Here is a 26,085-nt window from a genome sequence, read left to right on the forward strand (position 1 = left end):
GCATGCATCTGGAACCGTCCACTCCCGCTGCGCTCTGGCAGCGGGCGGTGCCAGGGGGCGGTGCCGGGCCCGGCAGTGACAGGAAGGGGCGTGTGCGCCAATGGGAGGCGAGGAAGTGCCCACCGCCCCTCCCCGCCGTATTGTCAGCCCAGAGCGCGGGCCCGCGGATCTCCGGCCCTTACTGCGCGCGAGGGACCAATAACCCTTTCTGCTGTGGCCGACTGCGGGCTAGTCTGGAGGCTGGCGCAGCGCGCCCTCTGGTCCTTCAGAGGGGTCGCCTGCGGGTAGCTGGGAAGGACCCTTGGGCATAAAAATAACAGCGGTCATGTCTTGAGTGTATATGTTACTTAACCCTTACACCCCAATTTTCTGGTCTGCAAAATGGTGTAATAGTAGGTAGGATGTAGTAAAGATTAGTATAGCTAACCTACAGAAAGCGTTTAGGTCAGTGTCTGGCTGTCGCGCTACATAAACGTCTGCTACTATCATTATTATACTCTATGCTAGTCAGTGTGCTTAACGCTTCCTGGATATTTTCTCATTTGATCCTCATAGCCTTGAAGGGCACTATTATTAAGCCCTATTTATTTTTCTAAGCAGGAAAACTGAGGTGTGGTTAAAGTGGCTTGCTCAAGGTCACACAGAAAGCCCTGCAATCACGATCTGAACCCAGGCTCTGAACGTTCATTCATGCAACACATTCAGGAGCTGCTCAGGCAAGGTCCTGCCCCTCATAAAGCTTCCTCTTTAGTGAGGGAGACAGACAAATAAATAAGCGAATAAATAAACAACATTGCCTGCAGTGTGAAAAGTAGAATGGATAAAACAGCAATGTGCAAGGGGAGAGAAGTGTACTTGATTAGGTTGAGTTCCGATACCATCCTGACCTCCTCCGGTCCCAAACAGTGCTACAGAAGGGGAATGACAGGAAAGGCTGTCGGTGCAAGGCCACAGGGCCAGCAAACTGCGGGCCTGGAACTTGCTCCCTCCACACCTACCTTCCCACATCCCTGGGGCATCCCAGTCATCCTTGGACTGGGACTGAACAGAACTGACTTTGGTCAGCTGCTCTTGGCAAAAGTCTTCAGCCAGAGTACGTTCCCAGTTAACATGCTGCGTGTGGCAAGGTAAAGACAGGCCTTGATGACTGCATAGGATGATGGGAAGCCCATCTGCTAATGCTCTTCAATGTCAGGTAACACTGACAAGCCTTTGCTGAGCACTTGCTGTCCTCTTCTGTGCAAAGAAAAATAAAATTTTAGAAAACTCCTAGCCACCTGGGAGCTTACTCTACAACTGAGGAGACAAGACACTGCTAGAAAACTACTCAATCTAGGGAACCCCAACCCAGGCCTCTCTTCACTTGCACCTCTTCCAGCTGCTTTGCAAAGAACACTGCACTAGGAATCAGGCTTCCTGGACTCTACAATTAACTTACTCCACAATCTAGGCAAGGCAGTTCCTTCTGGGCCTATAAAGTAATAAAAAGGCTTTTATTGAGCCCGTCTAGTCTGCTATGTGCTATTCTGTACTTGCGCTAAGAGATTTACCTGCATTAACTCACTGACACCCCACAACAAGCCCAGGAGGAATACTATAATTACCTTGAGGTTGTCCACACAGGAGGAAAATAACAGGTAGAGAAACTAAGTAAGCTGCCTACCCAGCAAATTCAGGGCAACACCATTTAGAGTAGGAAAAAAAAATCAAAACAATTCAAATATTCAGTTAAGTGGATTGGATGAGAAAATTACAGTATAACCATATGACATAATACTATGCAAAATGAAAGAGTATAGTGACACTTAATAACACAGAAAGATGCTCATAATATATTATTGAATGGGAAAGTAGGTTGAAAACTAGTTTTATACTGCAATCCCATTAGAACAATTTCTAATAGTTCTAATGGGATTATGAGTATTTTTTGCTCATCTATATTTTTATGGTTTTTTTTCAAAAACATGGATCAAATTGTTCAATGAAAATAAAACAAAATAATTTTACTTTTTAAAAATTTATTTAAAACAAAGTAATTTTAAAATGAAAAACCAGACTTTACCCAGGGACATTTGATCTACAGGCAAGGCCCTCACTATAAATGAGAAACTGCCTCAAGGAATCTTAAATGAGGCCAAAGTTGTCTAGTCATCCTTCAGATGCTTAACTCTGTGCTGGTTCCAGTCTCTGTGACTGTTGCATTTCTCACTGTAAAGCCTAACACTATCATTAGGGTTTGTGAATTAAATGGAAAAATACTGGAAGGACAGGAAGGAAGAGAAGAGGGAAAAACAGAGAGAAAATTCCTACTGTCCCTCAAGACTCATCTCAAATGGCTTCTCCAAGAAGTATTCAGAGTCATGGTCTAATAGCATTTTAACACTGAAAGCAACCCAAGAAATCACCAAAGGTCATTGTTCCATTTATTCCTTTCTCCAGTCACTCACTGATTTGTCTTAGTAGCAGGCCCTGAGTTAGACGTTGGAGACACTTGGCTCCCTACCTCCCAAAGGTAACCCCTGATGAAGCAGAGGCCCAGGGTGGCCCAGGTCCATGGAGGTGCAACCTGTGCTGTGAAGGGTCCCATGATCTGTTCTCACCATCTCGAAGTTCTTCGTGCCTGAACAAGGGGCCCTGCATTTTCATTTTACACTGAACCCTGTAAATTACATGGACTTGTCATGGGGAGGAGAAACACCAGTTCTTATTGGTGCATCCAATGACTGAGCTGGGGTACAGCTCTGAGCTCTCTCTGCTCTCCACCCCCAACCGCTCTCTTATACCACATGCTTCATTCCCAGCTCCCCAGAGAAATGTGAGTTCTCCTGCTTTCCAGTCCCACAAGCACTTCATTTATTCCTTTCTCATGGAATTTACCATATTTGGCAGGAACTCGTATACATATATATAGTCTTATCCCTCATCCTCTCTCCCACCAGATTGTAAATTCCATGAGGTCCTGGCATGTGTCTGCTCATCTCAAACAGTGCTTAGCAGTGTGCTCTACTCACCGTTAAAAATCTGCTTAAATGTGATATAATCTTATTAGTAAATCCTTATTTTCTCTTCCTGTGAATCAGATTATTCCCAGCAGTCCTTCTGGTGTTTGAGAGAAATAAAAATATCAGGAGAATCAATCATACAAACCAGGATCATAAACATGCAAGAGGAAGAATCCCACAAGAGGTCCTTTACTGTGAAGAATTAGAAGAGGGAACAGGAGAAAAAGCAAATTTATACTCTTGTGCTGTATAGATTACTGATGGCGCAGAACTGATGGACATCATGAAATGCCAGATCCAAGAATTTTACGTTCTTTGGAGGTCAATGCTGGGGATGGTGCTTTAGGGAAGTTTGGTGAAGTAGATAGATGTTGGGCAAAAGTCTATGGACCCTGATAAAAATGAGAGGATTTGCAGGGATCACTGTGCTTGGGAAGCAGAGCCAAGAGGACCGTAAATCAGTAATACCCAAAGTCTAGTCACAGGCGTCTGTTCATCAATCAAAAACACTTGTGTTGTAGGTTGGGTAAAAATGTGCACATAATATAATCCCAGTGCTATACAATGGCATTGTATCTGACCAAGTATGTAAGGTTTGACTTTGCGATTGTTTTATGCTATTAAGTATTCAAAATAAAGACATTTAAATAAGAACTGGGTAGACCTTTGAGAGAAATGAGACATACAGGATGTACTTCTGTCCATTTCTACTCTATTCCTAGCATGGCCTACCCTAGGTCAGGGGTTTGGGAGGGTTGGAAGAGGGGGTTTGTGGCCAAAGGCAGCTGCCGGGTCAGGAGTCATCAATTAGAATATGCTGAGTAAGACTTATGACTCTGAAGTAATTTAGTTAATGAAGTCCTTACCTGGGGGGGAAAAAAAACACTTTAGGGTTAGCAGTAAAAGCCAGGAAGAAGGAATAAACAGGAAGAGAGGAAGAAAAAGAGGGTAGTGAATGGAAAGGGGGTGGATGGCAAGACAGGAAGAGAAATCATTAAATGGCCTGAAGAAAAAAATACAACTTCAGAAATAGGGCAATGAGACTCACTAAACAAATGTAACCATAACAAGGCTAAAAAAAATCAACAACAATGGTGTTAAGGGAATAACCAACATTCTAGAAGCTGCTGGAAGCTTTGTCAGAGGTGATTGGAAGAGTTCACTGAGGCAACTCATTACACAGGGCCAAATTGAGTCACATGAGCATCCTGGGACAGTTAATAACAGTTTGTCAGCATTTACCAAGAGGAGATGCCACACAGTGTGGGCAAAGGGCAGGAGGGAAGACGGCAGGCGTGCCTATCAGGTAACAGCCCCCTCTCCATCACCTCTGCAAGTCTGTCCCACACTTGCTTGCCCTGTCTCCTATACCAGTCTCCTAAGCCTTCACTACCTTGACCTGCTTTCATGAACAGCAGTGTAGTGACCATTCCTAGTCACTGTGCCTTGCTCCCCAGAGATTGTACTTCCTGCTCTCCCAACTGGCTGAACCACATGATTCACCAGGCACACTTGGCTCTCTGTGGGAGGAGGTCTTGGAAAGTCCTATTTCCAGGCATGTTGGAGCCCTCTTAAAATTAGCAATCTAGGCAGTACTTGCGCAGCCTACCCATTTATCTGGCTCTGTCAGAAAGGAGGAGAAAAATGGAAAGAATCATGTCCTGCAGCCAAGCAAGTGAAGGCAACTGGACTTTGTAGAAGAAAAAAGTGGACAAAGATACCTAACTCCTCCCTTAGGCTGAAATAACTGAGGACTTCTTCACTTGACCTTGATTAGAAATAAAGCAAAACCGGACAGCACGCTAGAACCAGGCTCCCAGAATCTGCTGCAGCCCAGCTTCCCACCTCTAAGCAATGAGGGTCATTCATGGTGAGCCCTCCAACGGGAGAAGAGTAAAGACCCAGTGGCAGCCCATTTGTTCAACTCACTGTGATCCTCGGACATGTCTCAATGGTGTTAAAACAACGTGATTTTACTAGTCGGTGTTCAAATCGTAGGCCGCTCCACTCTCTGGTTCCGGATTGAGTGCACTATGCCTGGGCTAGGGCTTCGAACAGCCAGGTAGTTCATTAGGGTGGGAGCAGAGCTGTGGGCTTGTGGGGAGACAACTCTCAAATCATTCATTTAACCAAACTCATGTGCCTGTTCCAGGTCCTCTACTCAGTACCAGGGAACCACAGAACAAGGATGGGACCTTGTCCTCAAGATGCTCATGATCTAGTGGAAGAGACCAATAAGTACATAGGCAATGATAAGACAGGGAGATAGACACACTGTTTTTTAAAAATTGAGATGTAATTCACATATCAGAATATTCACTCTCTTAAAGTGTCTGGTCTAGTGGTTTTTGGTATATTCATTAGGTCATGCAGTCACCACTAGAAACTAATTCCAGAACATTTTCATCACTGTTAAAAGTACACCTATACCTATTAGCAGTCAGCTCCCAACTTCCTTCTCCGTCCAGTACCTGGTAATCACTAATATACTTTGTGTCTCTGTAGATTTGCCTATTCTGGCCATCTCATATCAATGGAACAATACTATACATGGCCTTTTATGTCTAGCTTCTTTCACGGGGCCTACTGTTTTCAAGGTTCATCCTTGCTGTAGTATGTATCAGTATTTTGTTCCTTTTTAGGACTGAGTAACATTCCACTGGACATATTATCACAATTTGTCTATCCCTTTATCAGTTGATTCCACTTTGGGGATATTATAAATAATGCTGCTATGAACGTTCATGTACAAGCTTGTGTTTTTTTCATCTTCACCCAAGGACATACTTATTGATTTGTAGAGAGAGGGGAAGGGAGGGAGAGAGAGGGGAGAGAAACATTGATGTGAGAAAGAAACATTGATCAGTTGCCTCTTGTATGTGCCCCAACGAGGGACAGAACCCGCTACCCAGGTATGTGCCCTGACCAGGAATCAAACCTGTGGCCTTTCAGTTTACAGGATGATACTCCAACCCACTGAGCCACACCAACCAGGGCAATCCATGTACAAGTTTTTATGTGGACATACATTTTCAGTGCTCTTGGGTATACACGTAGGAATTGAATTGCTAAGTCATATGGTATGTGAAACTCTAAGTTCAGCTTTTTGAGGAACTGTCAGACTAGCCTGAGCTGAGGCCAATACACCTTGCTGAATGAAAAGCATAGGTCATTTTATTTATTTATGTGTGTATTATTACTTTATCTATTTTTATAAATACTTTCTGAGGATAAATATACTACTAATCATTATAGACAATTTTGAAAATACAAAAACGTTTAAAGGGGGGAAAGGTTAAATCATCTATATCTCTATTGCTCAAAGCTACTGCTATTTCCATTTGGTGTGCTTTTTTCCTTTTAATCTTTTTTTTCTCTGTATACTTTTAAAAAGCAATGTCGTATGCTTAGTTTTACAATCTGCCTCTCTCTCTGATTGTTATATTGTAAGTAGTTCACCATTCACTGTTTTATAAACTAATCTTTATTTTATCTTTTCTTTTTTAAAATGTTATCTTTATTTTTCTTGCTTTTGAAGAGAGAGCTAAGATGAGAGAGAGGGAGAGAGAGATTGATTTGAGAGAAAGAGAAAGAACATACCAAGGAGAATACATGAGAGAGAAAGAAAAGAGAGCGGAAACGACCCTTGTTTCCATATTTTATCCTGCCTGGGTGCAGAAGAGATTTAAGGCACAGTTGTCTTTGTGGCCCAAGAACAGCTCTCCGGTGTCTTTTTCCGGTGGTGGAGTTGCAGTGGCTATAGTTGTTTCCGTGTGCCTGGAATGCTGAGGCTGAACCAGAGACAGCTTCTGCAGGCTGCAATGCAAGATGGCCAATTTGCAATCTTAGCAAAATCAATCTATTGGAAACTACTGAGGCACTAACAGTTCATGCACTTTGAGGCAGATCTGCCAAATGAGATAAACAGGGCTCAATCACGAGGAAAAGTCAATGATGCAAAAATGCATTTCAATCTAGCGTTATTTCCTCCTGGGATGTCCACAACATCATGTTCTATTGTTTTGATGCTTCTGTGGCAATTCTGGTCTAAGCTTCTGTAGGCCAGGCTGGGAGAACTCCCTTATCCAGGGTTTCATGTGTCCAAGGGTAGTTATTTAAAAAAAAAAGAAAGAAAGAAAGCCACAATTTGGTGGCTGTGACACAGAGGACAGAGGACAGAGGCCTGGGCAGCTACCATGTGTGAGAAGTGAGGACTTTCAGTTTTATAAGCAACAGCTAACCTCTGTGTTTCTAAACCACCCTGTATAATAGGTGATAATTATCAAGGAACATAATGGTGACCTTTCCAAAATAGAAAAATCACAAAAATATTATGTCGTTAATTCACATTTTTAACACATAAAATGCAGAGTGATATCTTTAATAAACTATCATTTTTTGTGCCACTCAGTTTTTCTCTTAATATTCTACTAGTAAAATTTGATCATTGTGAAAAAATACGAAACCATTGATAAGCAAAAAATGTTTAATCATCTCTATTAAATTTTATTTACATTTTGCCAAATTTCTCTCCATGCATAATTATTATTATTATTTTATTTTATTTTATTTTATTTTATTTTTAGAGAGAGGGGACAGGAAAGAGAAAGAGAGGGAAAGAAACACCAGCGTGAGAGAGAAACATTGATTGGTTGCCTCCTGTACACGCCCTGACTGGGAACCAAACCCATAACCCAGTCATGTGCCTGACTGGGAACTGAACCAATGACCTTTCACTTTGCAAAATGATGCCCAATCTCCTGAGCCACACTGGTCAGGGCCATGCAGAATTATTTTTTTAAAAAATAAGACCATGTAATACATGCTATTCTATAACCTATTTTTAAAAAATAATATATTAAAGCTGTTTATTCCAAAAGGGTCTTTTCCACAGTGTCATGATGTCACAGGGTCAGGCCTCTGCTGTCTGTTTGGAAGGCCACTGGGTCCTTGGGAGGCCTGACTGTAAAGATGTGGGTCAAGGAAGTGGGGAAGGAACTAGAACACTCAGTCTGAGCCGAGCTAGGGGCTGTTCTGTAGGAAGTGGGGCCCAGGTAAGGAGCTCGGTCAGATAGGCCTGGCCTGTCGGCTAACTCCAAGACAGCCATTAGGGATAAACAACAGCCCAAGGGTAGCTAGAAAACCAAGGGCACAGGCTCAGACCCAAGGCCCAGTCTGATCAAGGAGGCCCAGAGTGAGGCCATGCCAGGGTCTTGGAGAACCTGGGGATAATCTGAAGCAGCAGACTCTCTCCTCAAGAGAAAGAAATGGATCCATTTGTGCCAGACCTGGTTCTCAGCAGAGTGGAAATTCAGTAAGTATTTGTTAAATAAAGGAATGTTGGTTGTGCTTCTTCCTAATCATGCTTCTAGTCTTAGCTTAGATATTATCTCCTCTGGAGAAGAGCTAGAAAAGGGAACATCAGTCCAGACTAAGGGAATGGCCTGAGGATAGTCATAGAGTCAAGTGCCAGATGTGTGAGAAGAGACCACAGGGTTTGGGAATGTGACTGTAGTTTTAGGCATAAAGCTAGAGATGTTAAGTGGGGCCAGGGTGCAGTGGCCTTGAAAGCTAAGCTCATGATTTTGGATTTTGTCTGGAAGCCAGTGAGAAATCAACAAAGGTTTTAAACAGGGGAGTGGTATGAGGGAGGTGACCTATAAGGACACCCTTTCTGGTGGCAGTGGCAGGATGAATTAGAGATGACAAAGGCCAGAGGCAGGACAACCAGTAGAGAGGATACTCAAATTGTTTTGGCATAAGGTAATAAAGGCTGGAACTAGGGAGGTGACCATGAGGAAGGGAAGAAAGAGCCACTTCATTTACCTACTCATTTGTTCATTCAACAAATGTTTATTAAGCACTGAGAGCCAGGAACTGTGCTAGGTCTGGACACCAAACTCCTAAAGGAAGATGTGGCAAGATTTGCCTTCTATTGAGATACAAGGTCCTAAACACAGGTGATCCAAGATGATCCCCTAGATAACTGGGATCGTGCAGGTGCCATTAGGAGATTAGAGAAGTCAGGATAAAGACCTAGTTTGGGCATCCAAAAAATAATTCTGGACTTTTTTTATGTCATCAGAGCGCAGGCAGATGGAATGATCTAGGAGGCAGGTGGAGATGTAGGACTTGAGCTGGAGACTGATGTCAAGGCAGAAGGTGGAGACATGAGTACCTCTGCAAGGACAGGGGCTTCAGATCCACAGGGGTGCTATGACTTATGAAGGTCAGAGCCGGCCTGACTGAGCACCAGTCCAAGCTGAACACAGGGACCGAACAGGACAGACCTGGTACAAAGCTTCTGCCTCTTTCCTGTGACTCCTGGCATGACGGCTCCATCATACACATTGAGGTACCTTTTCAGAAGTTGCTTATTTAAAGCCTCCGATCTGACTCCTGTGTCACCTCTAGCTTGGATAGCGCTCTTCATTCTCTCAGCTAGGAAAGGGTGTACTGCAGCCAGATGGTAAACTGTGAACAGAAATAAACTCTCTTCACATGTAGCAAGTATATTTATATCCAATCCTATAATATCACTGCAGGCATAATTATAGCCAATCCTGTAATTGCTTTGCGGGTATCGGGCATCAAAAACCAACAACCAAATGTGCTGTGGAGACCAGGAAGATATGGCTATTGGGACAGAGTGCCTCAGGGCCGGCTGCTGCCTCTGTGAGGCGACCGGGTGACCCACGGCAGGACCGTTGACAGCTTATCCAGCGGCTCTACCAACAGAGGCAGGGAGGGAAATAAATAATAACTTTGTGGGATCCACAGCTCAAACTCCTGTTTCAGTTGTGCTGCATGCTTTTAGTCTTTAAAAATAATTATAAAATCAATACTTATTCACTGTGCAAGGTTTAGTAAATATAGAAAATTATCCATAATCTTACAATCCAAAACTAGAATTAATAGAGGATATTAAGCTAAGTGACCTAAGTCAGACAGAGAAAGATAAATACCATATGATTTCACTTATACATGGAATAAAAAAACAAACAAAAAAACAAATAAAACAGAAACACACTCCTAGATACAAAGAACAAACTGATGGTTGCCAGGCAGGAGGGGGTCGTGGGGGGACGGACAAAAGAAAGGTGAAACTGCCAGTTATAAAGACAGTCAAGACAGTCACAGGGTGACTGTCTGTGCCGTAGCTGCCACTTTCTGTCTCACTGTTTCACTAATAAACTTTCTTTCACTTCAAACTCAAAATAAAAAAAAAGGGCAATACAAACCGTCATGGGGATGTAAAGTACAGCATAGGGAATATAGTCGGTAATATTGCAATGACTATACTAGACTGATCAGGGTGATCACTTTGTAAGTTATATAAATGTCTAATCACTATGTTGTACACCTGAAACTAATATTGCATATTAACCTTAACTAATAAATAAATAAAGATAAGTCTTCCCCCAAAATAAGTTAATATTTTTGTACTTGTCATTGCAGTATTTTGTGTGTATGTATGTATATAGAGATATAGATGGATATATTTATGTTATACTGTAAATATCATTTTATATCTTGCTTTTCTTATTAAATATTAGGAATACTTCCTTATATCATAAGGATATATTCTAAAATATGTTAAAATTTTCTGTTATATAGGCATATGATGAAATACTATACAGCAACTAAAATGAATAAACCAGAGCTTCAATGTATCAAGAAATACTAATTCTTCTCCTGGCCAGGTGGCTCGGTTGGTTGGAGTGTTGTCCCATGCACCAAAATGTTGCAGGTTCCATTCCCAGTCAGGGCACATACCTAGGCTGTGGGTTTCATCCCCACTTGGGGCACATACGGGGGACACCAATCAATGTTTCTCTTTCTCTCTCTCTACTCCCTTCCTCTCTCTCTAAAACCAATGAAAGAAAATACCCTCAGGTGAGGATTAAAAAAAGAAATACTAATTCTTAATATAAGATTAATTAAAAAGGTAATTTACAAAGTAGGAAATACAATTTAGTTTTTGAGTAGTAAAAGATCAAAACCAATATTACATACTGTTAATGTCATCATCAGACATGTAGAAAGTATAGAAAATGGATAGAAGGAATTTTCTCTGGGGAGGGAGGAAAGAGGTTGAAATTAGAGAATGTATAAAGAGAGTTGGTTTTTTATTTTTGTTAGTTCTTTAAAAAATGATCTAAACCAAAAACGGTAGCATCTTAAGACATTTATTTGATGAATCAATACATGTTCATTATATTCTCTGTACTTTTCTGCATGTTTGAAATATACATTTTCATTTTTTGAATTAATAGACTTTAGTTTTTAGAGCAGCTTTGGCTTTCTAGAAAAGTAGAATAAAAGTACAGGAAGCTCTCACATACCTTCTCACCGCCCCCTTCACACACACACACACACACACAGTTAGTTTCCCCTCTTGTTAATATCTTGCCTTAGTGTGGTACATTTATTACAATTCAGCCAATACTGATACATTATTATTAACTGAAGTCCATCATTTACATTAGCATTTGCTCTTTGTGTTGTATGCTCTATGGGTTTAGACAACTGTATAATGACATGTCTAATCTAGGAAACAGTTTCACTGCCCTAAAAATTACCTGTGCTCCACCTATTTGTTCCTCACACCTCCCTCCCTCCACCCAAACCCCTGGCAACAGCTGATCTTTTCACTGTCTCCATAGTTTTGCCTTTTCAGAATGTCATGTAGAGTTGGAATCAGACAGCATGTAGCCTTTGCAGATAGGCTGCTGAATGAATCACCTTTGAATCAACCATCTAATGAAGAAAAAATCCACCAGGAATTTCACTGTTTTGATATAATTATTAACCACTCATACAGTGTGTCTTTTCTCATGTAAATGGAATCATAGTGTGCAAAATATTATATTACTTTTTCACTTTACAAACAATATATTATGAAAGCAATGTGATTCAAAAAACATTTTAAAGGCCTAAAAGAATGTTTTATTGTATAGAATATATCAGGGAGTTAACGAGTAGATAAACATTATTGGACATTTAGGCTTGTTTTCACCTGCGGCAGGAAGTTTTTCTGGCCTTGGGGAGCCCCTCTTAAATTAAAAAAGGCCCTTAAAGTCTCCAGAGAATTGGGAACAGTCAGCCTTCCAGATATGTGTCACCTGGACAACATGGTTGACATTAACTGTGAGTTCCCTACAGTCAAAGACACTGTTTACCTACTTTCCTCCTCTCAGTGCCCGACACAGAGCCCAGCACACAGCGCCCAGCACACAGCAGGTGTTTGGGGAACATGGATGCAACGTATCTCAAGTGCCCTAATCACGTTACCCTGGGGTCCTCTCTGAGGCAATGAGGAAATTCCCGAACCACAGAAAGGACTGAGTTCTTTAAGAGCTTGGACTGTTCACCAGGACTCCAAGAAAGAGATCAGGGAGCCCTGTTTTCTAGAGCAGAGCTAGTTGGGCTCCCTGAAGAACTGGGACGCTGGGATTGGGTGGGACCAGAGGGCAGTGGGCGTGTCTGCGGTGAAACAGTGAGAACCCGCCCACCGCTCTGGGGCTCAAGGCCACCGCGACTGGAGTTTTGTGCAGGTGGAGGAAGTGCTCAGGCTCCCCTGAGAATGTTTTCTTTTCTTGGGTCAGCTTAATAGTATTGGTTGAGAACTTGGGGTCTGGTATGGGACTTCTGGTTCAAATCCCAACTCAGCCACTCTCAGGCTATTTGACTGTAGGCAAGTGGCCAAGCCACAATGATTTCACCCCAAAGAAGAATAAAAGAACCCCACCTCAAAGAGCTGTCGTGCAGGTTAAATGAGATTATACATATATATATATATACGATTATATATATGATTATATGTGAGATTATATATGTATACACACACACACACACACACACACACACACGAAGTAGAAGGCCAAGTGGTGGTGCTTAGTAAGTACTCAGTGCATGCTGCGACAGTAAGGGCTGAGCATCTGTTCTTTAAAAAAGCAAAGTGAACGGTCAGCAAGAACATGAGATAGCCCAGCCTAGAAGGTCAGCAGGATTCTCACACCAACACTTTCCTTTTAGAGAAAGGCCCAGCACATTTCACAACACTAGGTATGGCTTCCATTCAAGTGGGTGGGGAGCTATAGGAGCAAGAAATAGAGACACCCTACCCAGGAATGCCAACGGTATTTGGGCTACTTTAATGATTTCTGCAAGCTCCCTGCCGGTCCATATGCATTCCCTTCTATTTATGTTTATTTTCACATGTAGCCATCTCTAGCTCCTATATTCTGTTTGGTTGCTAACTCCAGCCATTATAGGTGGATTTTCAAATGGACACATGGCCTTTGAAGCCACCTAGCTCTACCTCCCGCCCAATGAGGGGATGTCTCTCCATAATGGCCCCAGCGTTCTTGTCTTATCTAGAAGACATTCTGGATTCCTCTCTTTCCTTCAGTCATTTCCAAGCAAACCTGGTCTTTGAGACCTATTTTGAAGATTCCACCTTCAAAACAGATCTTAAATCTCTACTCTTCCTACTATCACCTGTGCTACTCTCCTTCATCTCTCGCCTAGACTGCTGGCCCCTAGTTGGTCTCCTCACTTCTATACTTCCATCCTACTGAGGATGTTCTTCCTCAGGAACCAGAGCACCTTATAAAAAGGTAAATCAGATCAGGACTCTCCCCCTATCTTAGGCTGAGTTCCCAGGAGCAGGCCCTGAGACAAGGATTCATGAGCAAGTGTTTTATTTAAAAAGTGTCCCCAGGATAAACCCAAAAGGGAATGGGGGGAGTTGCACAGGGAATTGGAAGTCACCAAGCAGGGAAGAAGCCTGGGAGCCTGGACTGCATCCAGATTTGGTCCTCCTAAGGATGACGGGCTTTTCCTCCCACTCTACTGGCTGAGTCCTGGGCTAAGAGAGGTGAGGAGGAGCTCTCTGTGCACGCAGGCCAAGTGCTCCAGCATCCCAAGGGTTGATCTTGGAACAACGTTGCAGGAGCTGGTCCTTACAACACAAGTACACGGAAGCTGGGGGACCGACATGCAGAAACTGCAACAGGGACCCTTGGCAGAGCACCAGCGAGGTCCACTCCAGTTTCCTCCCTTCTTTCCTACCACATTTCCTTCATAACACACATTGTGATTTATAAGTAGTTCATACAATTGTCTCTTTATTTGTCTGTTTTCCCCCTGATAATGAAGTCTCCAGGAGAGTAGTGGGTACATTTGTCTTGTTGTCTTTTGTACCCCAGTGCCAAGAATAGAGATGGTACCTTGTGGGGTCTCCATAAAAATGTGATTGAATGGATAAAAGGACAATGGGACCTCGGTTTGGACACCTGTAGCCATGAGGAGCTTCTGCAGGTCATCCTTCCGGAGAGCCTAAACTGCAAGTCTGACCAAGGCTGAGCTGTAATCAGCCCTGGTTCACACCAGCCAGTCTCCCATCTGGAACAGCTCAGGAGATGAGGATGTCTTCCATGTCACATACCTCCAATGTCCCACCTGTCTCTCCTCCAGACTAACCAATCCCAGCTCCTCCAAACGTTCCTTGTTTGACTTGAATCTTAGAGCCACTGGCATCCATAATTTCACTAGTCTGATAAAATTCTTCTTACCTACCCACACGATGAATGCATAGCGATCCCTCCCATGGCACGCTGAGTACACCCAATCTTGGAAGGTAAACTGGGTCAAGCCAGATAAGAATTTAAAGGAGCGAAGCTGAAGATGACCTGCCAGAGCTCCAGAGCAAGCAGACCCAGGTTTAATCCTAGCTCCACTCTTGTTAAATGACTGATCTTAGGCAAAATACTTAATTCCTTCATCCGTATCAGGGGGAAAATATAAGAGCACCCATATAGCAGAGCTGGTGTGAGAGTTAAATTAAATAAGACAATGGATATAAAGCACTTAGCAGAGTGCCTGGCATACCTTTAAGGACTTGGATCTTCCCCAAACTCTACCTCTGACCTGATAGCTCTCCATGCCCCCACAAGCCACTTTTTCCCAGTCAGATCTTCCTGGTAACCCAGCTCCATCCCAGGCACTAAGGATGGGGGAGAAGCAGGAAGCTCTCTTTCCTTCTCACCTACATATGCACTTCTCATTCCTTGTCTAGCCTGCTGTATTAGTATAGTGAGCATTGTGTCTCTGGTTCCTGACTTTAATGGAAGTGTTTCTAATATTTTGCCATCGATTATGATTTTTTTCTAGCTTTCGTGCTATATAGCCTTTATCCGATGTGGGGAATTCTCTTCTACATCTGGTTTGCTAAGTTTATATAATATGTCATTGGGGTTATTTGGCTTGTGTCTCTAGGTTGGAAGTGGAGCACTGGAAATCAGGGATGCAGGGTGATGAGAAGGTTGGGTTGGGAGGTATCCTGGGGCTATCAGAAGAAAGAACGGAGGCCAACTGAGGCCAAGCGAGCAGGCTGGGGGATGATCAAGCTTTCTATCCTGAGGGACCGTCATGGTACTGAGAGTGACTCCTCAGACTCTGCTCCTGTGATTCAAAAACTCCACTGGGCCCTCGAGGGTAGCCACGCAAAACTTGGCTCTAGTTACAGTTGTTCTCCTTCTTTTATTAATTTAAATAAGCAATTCTGAATTTTCAAGAAGCTTCTTGAATTGGAGCAGATAACTGAAACTTCATCCCTTTTCACGGGAAAGCTTTGGGGACGTGGATCTGATCCTGGTTTTCCATTCCACTCAGCTGCTGTGAAAGCCACTTGTTCTTGCTGTGGGCAGATCAAGCCTCTTTTTCTCCCTGATGGAAATTCAGGAAGGAAACCAAATAATTCCCAGCAGAGACAAGAGTTGACCACAGTACCATCCAAAAGGGCTTTTAAAGGTTTCAATCTTGCATGTGAGAACATTGGCAGCCGAGGGTGGTTACTCGCTCTACACCATCAGCTACACAGAAGGCTTGGGAGGAGATGTGGTCTGCAATTTTGACAGGAAATTCTTTTTTGATGGAGAAGTGGCAGTGGAAACACTGCTGAGGTGCACTTTAACACCGAAAAATTTCTGTGGGAGTGTTTGTGACAAGCATCCAAAATAAAGTACTAAACACTCATGCATAGATATTTCTCAGTAAACCACCCTGCTCACACCATGGGACAGGTGAAAGGAAGGGACATTCTGACATCAAAATCACCCAGTGTGGCATCTATTGTTTGCTATTCTAACCCTATTATATGGCATCTTTGGGGTATTTGTTTTGTTTTTACCATGATTGATGGAAAATTGGCTGACTTGCCCCTGGAAAACCAAGAGTTGGCTGTGCTTCACTTTAAAAAAAAATTTTAAATTTATTTTTAGAGAAAGAGGAAGGGAGGGAGAAAGAGAAGGAGAGAAACATTGATGTGTGAGAGAAACATCGACTGGTTGCCTCTTGCATGCCCCCAACTGGGGACCTGGCCCGCAACCCAGGCCTGTGCCCTGACTGGGAATTGAACCCGTGACCTTCAGGTAGGCAGGACGATGCCCAACCCACTGAGCAACACCAGTCAGGGCTGTGCTTCACTTCTTTTCTTAGTTTCACGCTTAAGAGCGGTGAGGAAAATAAGTGCTAAGCAACCTGTCATAAAGGAAAATTTAAACGAACTGGTAATGTGTCAGACAGCTTTGGAATAGTCTCAGGGGAGGCAAGTAAATAATATCTAGGAAGAAACATTGAAGGAACTGGCATAGCTCAGCCTCAAAAAGAGAAGAGGGCAGGATTACATAGTAACTGTTTCTAATACAGGAAACTAGGTAGTATGTGGACTCCAGAAACACCGTCCATGCTCAGCTGATGGTGGTGTAGTGGGGAAAAGCCCTGGGCTTAGCTTATGGGAACAATGCTCCAGCCCCCCCTCTGTCAACAGGTGACCTTGGCAGTCTCCCTGTCTACCTCAGTTTCCACCCCCATAAAATTAAAAAGTTGGATCACTTTAGGATTCCCAGGCAAGATTTCCTGTAAGGCTCCCAAAAAAAGAAATGTTTAGATGTTTCAAACCACTCCAAAGGTATAGTACTTTTAAATTATTACATAATAAATGCATTTATGCAGTGAGCAGAATCGTTCAAACATGGGACTTGCTAGAAAAAAGGATACTAAGAGAAGTGTTCCGCGGTAAGACTTCGGGAACCAGTCTGTGCGTTAGGACGCTCCGGAGGCGGGGCTGTGCCTGCCTGCTCCTGGAGACCTTAGCGCCCCGCACGGCCCCTCCTCACGTGCTCAGTAAGCGTCAGACACACACATGCACAGAGGACACAGCATGAACTCCCAGGTCCCCCTCACCCAGCTCCAGGCTTCATCCCTCATGGCCGATCTGTGCTCCCACCCAACTGACCCCTAAACCTCCTCTCAGGTTATTTTGAAGCAAGTCCCAGACATCATGTAAGTTCACCCACTAATATTTCAACCTGTCTCTCTAAAAGACAACTAGTTTGCATATACAATATCATCACACCAAAAACTGAACCGCACTTTCTTAAATACCAGCTGTCAATTCAGTGTTCAGATTTCTCTGATCGTGCGCTAAAAATGTTTCATTTGACCTAGAAGCACCCCGCCGCCGCCGCCACCCATACACCCCTTGGGATCTGCTTACTGCAGGGGCGTGGTCTCTTGTTCTAGAACTTGTACCCACAGTTGGGATATTGCTGGTTGCCTCTCCATAGTATCATTTAACACATACTTTGTATTGCCTTCAAAATGTTAGTTAGATCAAAAGACTTGATCGGGTTCAGTTTCTATTTTTTTCTGTCAAGAATGCTTCCTAGGTAGTCTGTTGTATTTACATCAGAAGGTATACAATGTCCTTTCATATTTCTTTTTCTTTTTACGTTAGCAACCATAGATGATCATGCCTAGATCCACTATTTCATTACAAGTTGCAAAATTGTTGATACGCTAACTTCATCTCTTCATTTATCACCCGGCATATTTCTAGAAGGAAAAGCTTCCCCTCATCAACTATGTGGTTATCCTCATACAGCTGGAAAAGGATGGCAGAGTAAATGCCAGTTCTCTCCATTTCTTTATCAGTTTTAAAATAACAGGCTGTTCCCCAGCATCCTTCAAAAAACGACAAATGGTCTTTTTTCTAAGTGCTATTACAAACTCATGGGTTTAAATATATACATGGAGTTTGAGTTCAATGAAGGTATAATCCACATTGATTATCCCCTCACGGGTCACTGGGATGGTAGGGACATTTGACCCAGCTCCAGTGTATTGGAGTTTCTTTCTCTTTTCTTTTTTTCTTTCCAATTTTATTATGATACAATTTACATATAACACTGTATTAGTTTAAGGTGTGTAACATAATAATTTAATAAATAGATATAGATATTGCAAAGTAATTACTATGATAAGTTTTAGTTAACATTCATTGCCTCACATAGTTACAAATATTTTTCTTGTGATGAGAACTTTCAAGATTTACAGTCTTAGCAACTTTCAACTATATAACAGGGTACTAGGAATTGTAGTCACCATGCTGTACTGTGAAGCCCCAGAAACTTATTCCACAGCTTCTGCCCTGGGAAATCAGGAAAAGAGCGCCTGCTTCAGCTTAAAGTTGGCCCCCAAATCACCTCAAATGGGTGTCTACACAGAACTCATTCCCGGTAACTACCTTCCCGCCCATTCCCACCCGACTCCCTGCTCCTCAGCTATGACGGTGTTGTTTTGGGAGGCACCTAGAAGGGAAAAGTAAGGCGTAAGGGAGAGTAACCTGCCACCTAATTCTAGGTGTGCTTAACTGCGTTAGTCCCCATCTTGGGTTTGGGTGCATCCCGTCACCACCCAGGAGTCCTGGGCCTGGGGTCGCCGGCTGCCCTGCCTGGCCCCCGCATATCCCTGGTACGTATGACTCTGGTGTCCAGACGGCAGAGTGAGCCAGGAAGAACCTGGTTTCCAGGTCTCAAAAAAGTAGGCTCCGGGGGAAGCGAAAGGCTTGGTTGGGAGCATGGGGCAGAGGTGAATGCAGCTTCATGCATAGCTTTAAACATTCAGACATACGGTACATGGGGCAATGTGGGCACCTTTGTAAATGCCAGGGCACTGTGGTCCTTCAGGCTCAGACATTCCAAGCCAGTGTGTGAAGTAAGCAGATGTGGGCTTCACAGCTCCGTCTCGGCCCTTGCCCCAGTTCTTCCTCTTCCTTTCCCAGTCGTCAAGGAGAACAGACTGCTGTTGGCGTTGTTGAATTTTGAGTGTGCTGAGAATTTGTCTTGGGGCTGCTGCTTTTCCTTTAAAGTTGGTGGAAAGCTGCAGTTTTGAGGGAGTGTGGTGGGAGTTTGAGACGAACCTCAGAGGGATCCTGATAGTCAAGGGTGACACTAACCACTTGGTTAAAGCTGATGAATCATGGCACAGACACCTCGCCCAAATGCTCTCACCTGAGAACTCCGAACACAGACGTACAGGCTGAGCATTTCTGCATCAGCCGCCTCAGGGGCCACGGCGGCCGGCTGCCGGTGTGTCTGGAGCCATCCTAAGTCCTTCCTTGCCTAAATCTTCGTTGTTGGCCTCTTTGTTCCTTAGGTGATGTACTCAATAGCCTTCAAAAAATTATTTTTTTTTTAGTTTGAGCTAGCCTAAGGCAGTTTCTGTTGCCTTCACACACATGTACACACACACACACACACACACACACACACACACACACTCTTAACTAAAACCACTGTAAGGAAGAGGTCTGGATAAGGAGCCAGAGCACCTAGATTCACCCCTTTCCCTCTGACACTCCCATCCCTGTTGTCACATCTTTAAGTCCCAGGCTTACTAATATCTGCCTATAAGCAGAGCTGAAGCAGTAAGATGAAATAAACATGATTAAAAAATAATAATGATAATAATAATACCTATCTCTCCTTTTAGCAATTTGTATACCAGGAACTGTGTTACGTGCTTAACATAAATTATTTGATTGAATCTAGTACTCAAAAACAACTCAATTTGTTGGGAAGATTTTGACCCTGCATAGAAAAATCCTAAACTCAAAATAGCTGAAACATAAGGAAGTGAGTTATTTTATACGTAACAGAAAGTTATTAACAAGGGCAGCTCCAGGGCTGGTTAAATTAGAGTCCTGGCGATGTCGTCAGGGACCCTGATGCTTTCCCCCTCTGCTCGGTTGGCTTGGGTCTCCTGGTGACTGCAAAATAGCTGCTTGGTTTCCAGGCATCCAATTGAACAGGACACTGTTTAGTGGAGGGATGACCTCTTCCTTGAATCTTTTTTTTAGGTACAAGAAAAGCTTTCCTAAAGGCCTCCCGCTGCTCAACTGCCCCATCTCTGTGGCCAGGACTGGGTCATACACTCATGCTTAACCCTAACCATTGAGCAGGGAGTAGAATCGCTGCCAAGAGTGACTCACCGGAGTTGAGAGGAGCAGAGGTAACACACTGAAAGAAAAAAAAAAAAAAGAGGTCTTTTCTAGCAAGGAAGGGAGAAAACTCTTAGGTTGTTAACCAACAGCATCTGCTACAAACCTTATGAGATACAAGTGGAGATATAAGAGGAGAGGTAAAGTGACTTGTCCAAGGAAAAATAACTAGTTAATGGCAGATGTGAGAACTGAACCCAGAATTGTCTGTCTCTAAAACCTGCTCTCGTAACCTGTCCTCTGGCAGCCAGTTAGTCCTCACTAGATCCTTTTGCCTTTGAGGAATTCAAGTCACTGAAGCTTTCCTGGGTGTTTCATGAGAAGAGCTGGTATGGGAGCTGCCAGCCACCAGATTCCAGAGACCAAACAACAGAGCAAATTGTATTCAGTTTCTTCCCCTGTGGGGAATCTCTTTACTCCATTTAGAGGCAATTTAGAACAATGTAAACTCAGCAAACAGCAGGCTTCATTGCCAGATCTCTGGCTTTCTAGGTGAGCAACACACGTGAATAAACACCCCTTTCTGTGTCCTTCCAATTTTCCTCTTATTTGCTTATTTTCCTCTGCAGGGAATTCCTCCTTCCCAACTTCAATCATTTGGTTCTGGTGGGAACTTTGAATGACAATGCCAAGGGGTGACATCCAAATAGTTGACAGATGGGAAAGCACAGACGCTGCCCAGTCCGAAGGGTCACAGGCAGCAGTGGCAAAGCAGGAGGAGGCGGCCCCTGGCTAGACCAGCAGACGACCAGCTTCGGGTGGTGGGCCACAGGGAAGTCCCGGTGCCCCAGGGAGGGCGAAGTGGCCCGGAGATGGGGGAGGGGCAGGGAATCAGGAGGCTTGGGCCAATAGGTATGTACCAACCAGCATGGCAACACTTCATTCCGTGAATTCTTAATTGTAAATGTTGCATGTATCAGTTCTAGAAAGTCTATTTGATCCTTTGTGTATAGATCCCAATTCTTTATTGAAATTTTTTACCTTTTCATATTTGTGCTTTTTTCCTCTATTTTCTTTAATATGTTTATAATACTTATTATAAAGTCCTTGTCTACTAACTCAATTATCAGAATCATTTGTGGTTCTGCTTCCATGGTCTGCTTTTTCTCTTAATGATTAGTCACATTTTCCTGCTCTTCGCAATGTCTCATAACTGAATAAAACAACCATAGGGGTTGTAGATGATGTTATTTTTCTCAAGTGATGATTCTCTTTTGCTTCTGTTAGCAGATGGGGTGAGGGACCGATCGCCTCCATCCGGTCAGGGATTTAGCTGCACTGGGGCTGGGTTGCAGTTTTATTAGTCCCAGTCCAGCCTTGAGTCATCTTGTTCCTTGGGGGCAGCCCACTCAAGCTGCTGACTGACAGCCTGCCAGGTCTTCTCAACCCTGAAAGCCAGTGGAAGATTCAGTTCTGTTCTTAGGAGTTTAGGCTCCTTGGTCTCTTGCCCTACACAGTTTCAAAATTCAGGAAATGTGTTGAGGGGGATCTCCACCGTATGTTTGACACAGCCCGCCTCTCTCCGACAGGATTTTGTTTCCTACGTACCACAGGTCTGCGGGAAATTTCCCTCTGCTGTTAGACACACCTAGCCCAACCTCTCCTGTTCCGCCCCAGAATCCAGCAAATGCCCCATGTGAAAAACTGACCATGTGCTTGGAGCTCCTCTAGATTCCAGTGTCACACTCCTCCAGATCACATCGACCGTCAGAGCTCTCTCTGAGTCTCTCTTTGTCTCTGCAATGACCTTATGCCCAGGCCTGACCAGTGTGGCTCAGTTGGCTGGGCGTTGTCCTGTAAGGAGAAAGGTTGCTGGTTAAACTACTGGTCAGGGCACATGCCTGGGTTGTGGGATCTGTCCTGGTCAGGAGCATACGAGAGGCAACTGATTGATATTTCTCTCCCTTTCTTTCTCCCTTTCTCTCTCTCTCTCTAAAAACAAATAAATGAAATCTTTATTAAAAATAAAAAACCTTATGTCCACACCAAACTCTACCCTAGGCCTGCCCCCAGATTTGGCAAACACCCCCAGGAAAGAAAATGATCAGAGATTATCAGCTCATTTATAAAGGGCTCTCTCTTCTCCAGAATTTTAGTTCATTAGTGCTCATTGTTGTCACAACAATCCAATGTCTTTAAAAATATGATTTTATAACTTACTCAGATTTTCTAGTTATTTCAGCAGGAACATTGGGTTGTTGCGACATACCACATCCTATCCAGAAGTTCTGTGAAATTATTTCAAGATGTAACCACAGCGTGGTCATGCAGGTATGACCCAAAATGCTACGATACAAGGCATGATACATGGCTGAATGAACCCAATCGTGCCAAAGCCCTCCTCTATATGTCACTACAGTGAGGACAGGTGACCCAAGTAGATCACCCAGAGCCCTTCTGCACTGCAGCTGGGAGTCAAGAACGCCTTTGTATTTGCAGTGGGTGGGAGGCGGGACAAAGGTCTGAGAGTAAGTCTAGAGCTTCCGCTGGCTATGTCCCATCCTCATGCAGGAAGCCAGGCTCTAGTCGGGGGCAATGAAGCCCTCACACAGAAAGAAGGGGTGTAGGAGCGTCCAGGACATGGGTGTTGGGGTCTCTGACTCCTGTCGTTCCTGCTTACTGTGGCTTCCTTACTGGGATGAGCGACAACTCGCTTTTTTTTTTTTTTTTTTTTTTGCCTGAGCTAGTTCCAGCCTCTTGAGAGGCTGGGTGAACTCGCGCTCTCTCTCTCTCACTCTCCCTCTCTCTCCCTCTCTCTCCCTCCCTCCCCCTTTCCCTCCCTCCCTCCCTCTCTCTATATATAGATATACAAATAGATATATCTATAGATCTCTCTCTCTCTATATATATATAGAGGGACATCCTGTGCATATAATACATATAATAATTTGCAATATGTATCACTGTGAGAATAACCAAAATTAGGTAAGTGTGACAAAAGGTTGACAATGTGTTTCACACTCTTGAGTGGTACCATGTCAAGAACAGGAGAAAAGCGTTGCAAAAGGAGCATACTGCAATGCTACTGATATTCTTGCAGTAAAACCAACAATGTACCCATTTCAAGAGAGTTATCATCTTAATTCTAATTTCTTCCCCTCAAGAACAATTTGAATCTCTTTGGCATCCAAAGTCTCATAGATCAATAAAGCTTCAGCTAGATTCTTATGTTCTTTCGCATGCGTCTTCAAGATATGTTTGGCTCGTTCATATGAGTCCCTCAGAAGGATTCTGATTTCTTGTTCAATAGCTGACTGCGTTTCTTCTTAAGAAAAGTGGAGGTGGTTTATGTTACTTGGAACTCAAAGAGACTCAGGTAAGACTGCTGCTTCAGTGATGGGCAGGTCTAGAAGGGCCTGGCGAAAGGTATCTCCTTCATTGCACAGAAGGTTGGTGGTACTGCTGGGACCTCAGCTTTGCATCATGAGCCCTCACCCCAAAGGGAGGTGGATGCTTCAGGATTCCAGACGCTCAACCCACTGTATGAGGAACTTGAGACCTGCCTGAGAAGTCTGTCTGCCAAAGCCGTGCTGTTTCACTTGATTCCAGCTGGGAACCTGTGTCCTCACTCTCGATGATATTCATAGGTGGGGGGAATGGGAACAGGGAAATTCCTGTGTTTGCACATTTTAACCACTCCTGGGGCTCCCGACTCGCAGATGAGCCTGAAGTTTACACCGGAGGGTAAACAAGATAGCTATTTGGACATCACACACCACTTTGCCAGTTTCCGTTCTCTTGAATTATTTACCATCTAATTGTCTGCATCGAAACAGAATCTGGAGACACAGTCAGCCACGTAGCCTTATTTGTGAGTTAGAGAAGGAAAACCAGAGTTTGGAGAAGGACAGGGAGCAGAAAAACCTCACGGCTTTCTGAAGCTCTCCAGCAAAGTGGGTTCGACGGGCGCAGCAACACACAGAGCCGCAGGCTGGAGGCTCTCCCTGGCTCTAGCAGTGCAGTCTCCCCTCTGAGGCCACGCCTGACAGGCAGGCAGAGGCCCGGGTTCCTGTCTGGACTTACCCCCAAGCCTCGGTTTCTCGTCTGCAAAAGGCAGGTTGCGAAGCGGGGTGGTTGGAAAAATAAGTCTCTCTTTTGACTTAAAAGATTGTTATCACAAATTTTATTTTCACCATTGTGCCAAGAATTTCCCATAGGAATAAAGATTAGTAGCTCTGAAAACAAGAAAAATAGTCTAAAAATAATTCAGGCAGTAAAATAGAAACTTCGGAAAACTTAGAATATAATAACAAATAAAACTCACCAGTAGTCTCACTTCTCAATAAGAGTCACTCATGATATTTTGATACATTTTCTTCCAGAGTTTTTCCAACCATATATCTATAATATTATTGGGAAATATTAATTATACTTCTTTTATGGTCTAGTTTTTTCTATTCAACATTTTGTAGTGAGCCTCTACCCCATGTCAATACTCTTTTAAAACATGATTTTTAATGGCTAATTGTTTTCAAATAGTTCGCTGTAAAGAGGTACATAATTCAAATATTATTAACTAGGATTCAATGGATTCAGTTTGAGTTCACATTAAAATCTAATCAGGATACTATGTAGGATGCTGATAACAATACCGTCACAGACCAGACAGAGAGGATGAGGAGCAGACCTGGAAGCAGTTCTTCCCTTCCAGGACAGTTTCCTGCTGCACAGTGAGTCCACACTGTGGGCCCATGAACGGAAGTGAAAGAAAGGGAGCGATGGATGGATGGATGGATGGATGGATGGATGGGTGGTCAAGGTGAGGGATGTATGTAAGCATTCAGGTGAGGGTGTGTGAGTGGGGAGTAGATCCTAGAAAACTCATGACCCTTATATGGAACTTGCTTGTAACTGCTATCATGCTATTCCATATGCTATCGCGGCCTAAAAACTATAGGCCACATGCCACCTTTATATTCACATTTCCTTCTGTTTCTCTGAGTATACTTTTTCCTTCTACATAGCTGAAATCTAAAGTATGAATATTTTTACTACCTGTTATCTTTTCATGTGTACAAATTTGGTCTTCAGATCTGATTTGTATAAGTTTAAGATAGAGGAAAGGGAACTGTGTATCAACAGAAAAAGACAATTTATCCATTTACTAGTTAGGGTCCTGTTTATATCACCAATTTAAACTCAAATCAACATGATTTGACATTTGCAGAAAAACAATCCATTTCCAACAAATAATTTTCAAGATAGGGAATGAAGGAGGAGGTAGATATGCAACGAGGAGACAGCCAATGCCTCCCTTTTCTTCATAGGCAACTAGGGGGAGGGGACAAGGGGTAAGTAAAGGCATGTCAGGGAAAGTTGGAGAAGCATCCACACCTGCTCATTATATCAAGTGTCTAGAGACTCTCTAAATAATTCAGGTGCAGTTGGCTCCCTCCTGGGGCAGGTGTTGAGGAGAGTTTCCAGACAAGCATCTCCTCTTGCAAAACTGGAGCAGACCGAGGATCTGATTACTTGAAAAGGGGTCCAGTTAGTAGCTATGACAACCTCCTTCTTCAGCCTTACTTACAATTTGCCTTGGACTAAGAAGGTACAAGAAGCTTCTGGGAAAATACTACTGCTGCTGGTGGTTAAGAGCAATGATGCCCAGCTGTCTGGGTTCTGATCCAAGTTCCACTGCTTCCAGCTGTGTGGCATTAGGCAATTTACTCAGCCTCTCTGATCCTCGCTTTGTGCACCTGGAAAATAAGGATAACAATGTCCTCAGACTGGTGTTGC

The sequence above is a fragment of the Pteronotus mesoamericanus genome, unplaced genomic scaffold (assembly GCF_021234165.1).
Source record: "Pteronotus mesoamericanus isolate MK-2021 breed Mesoamerican mustached bat unplaced genomic scaffold, CSHL_Meso_final contig_657, whole genome shotgun sequence".
NCBI classification, from domain to species: domain Eukaryota; kingdom Metazoa; phylum Chordata; class Mammalia; order Chiroptera; family Mormoopidae; genus Pteronotus; species Pteronotus mesoamericanus.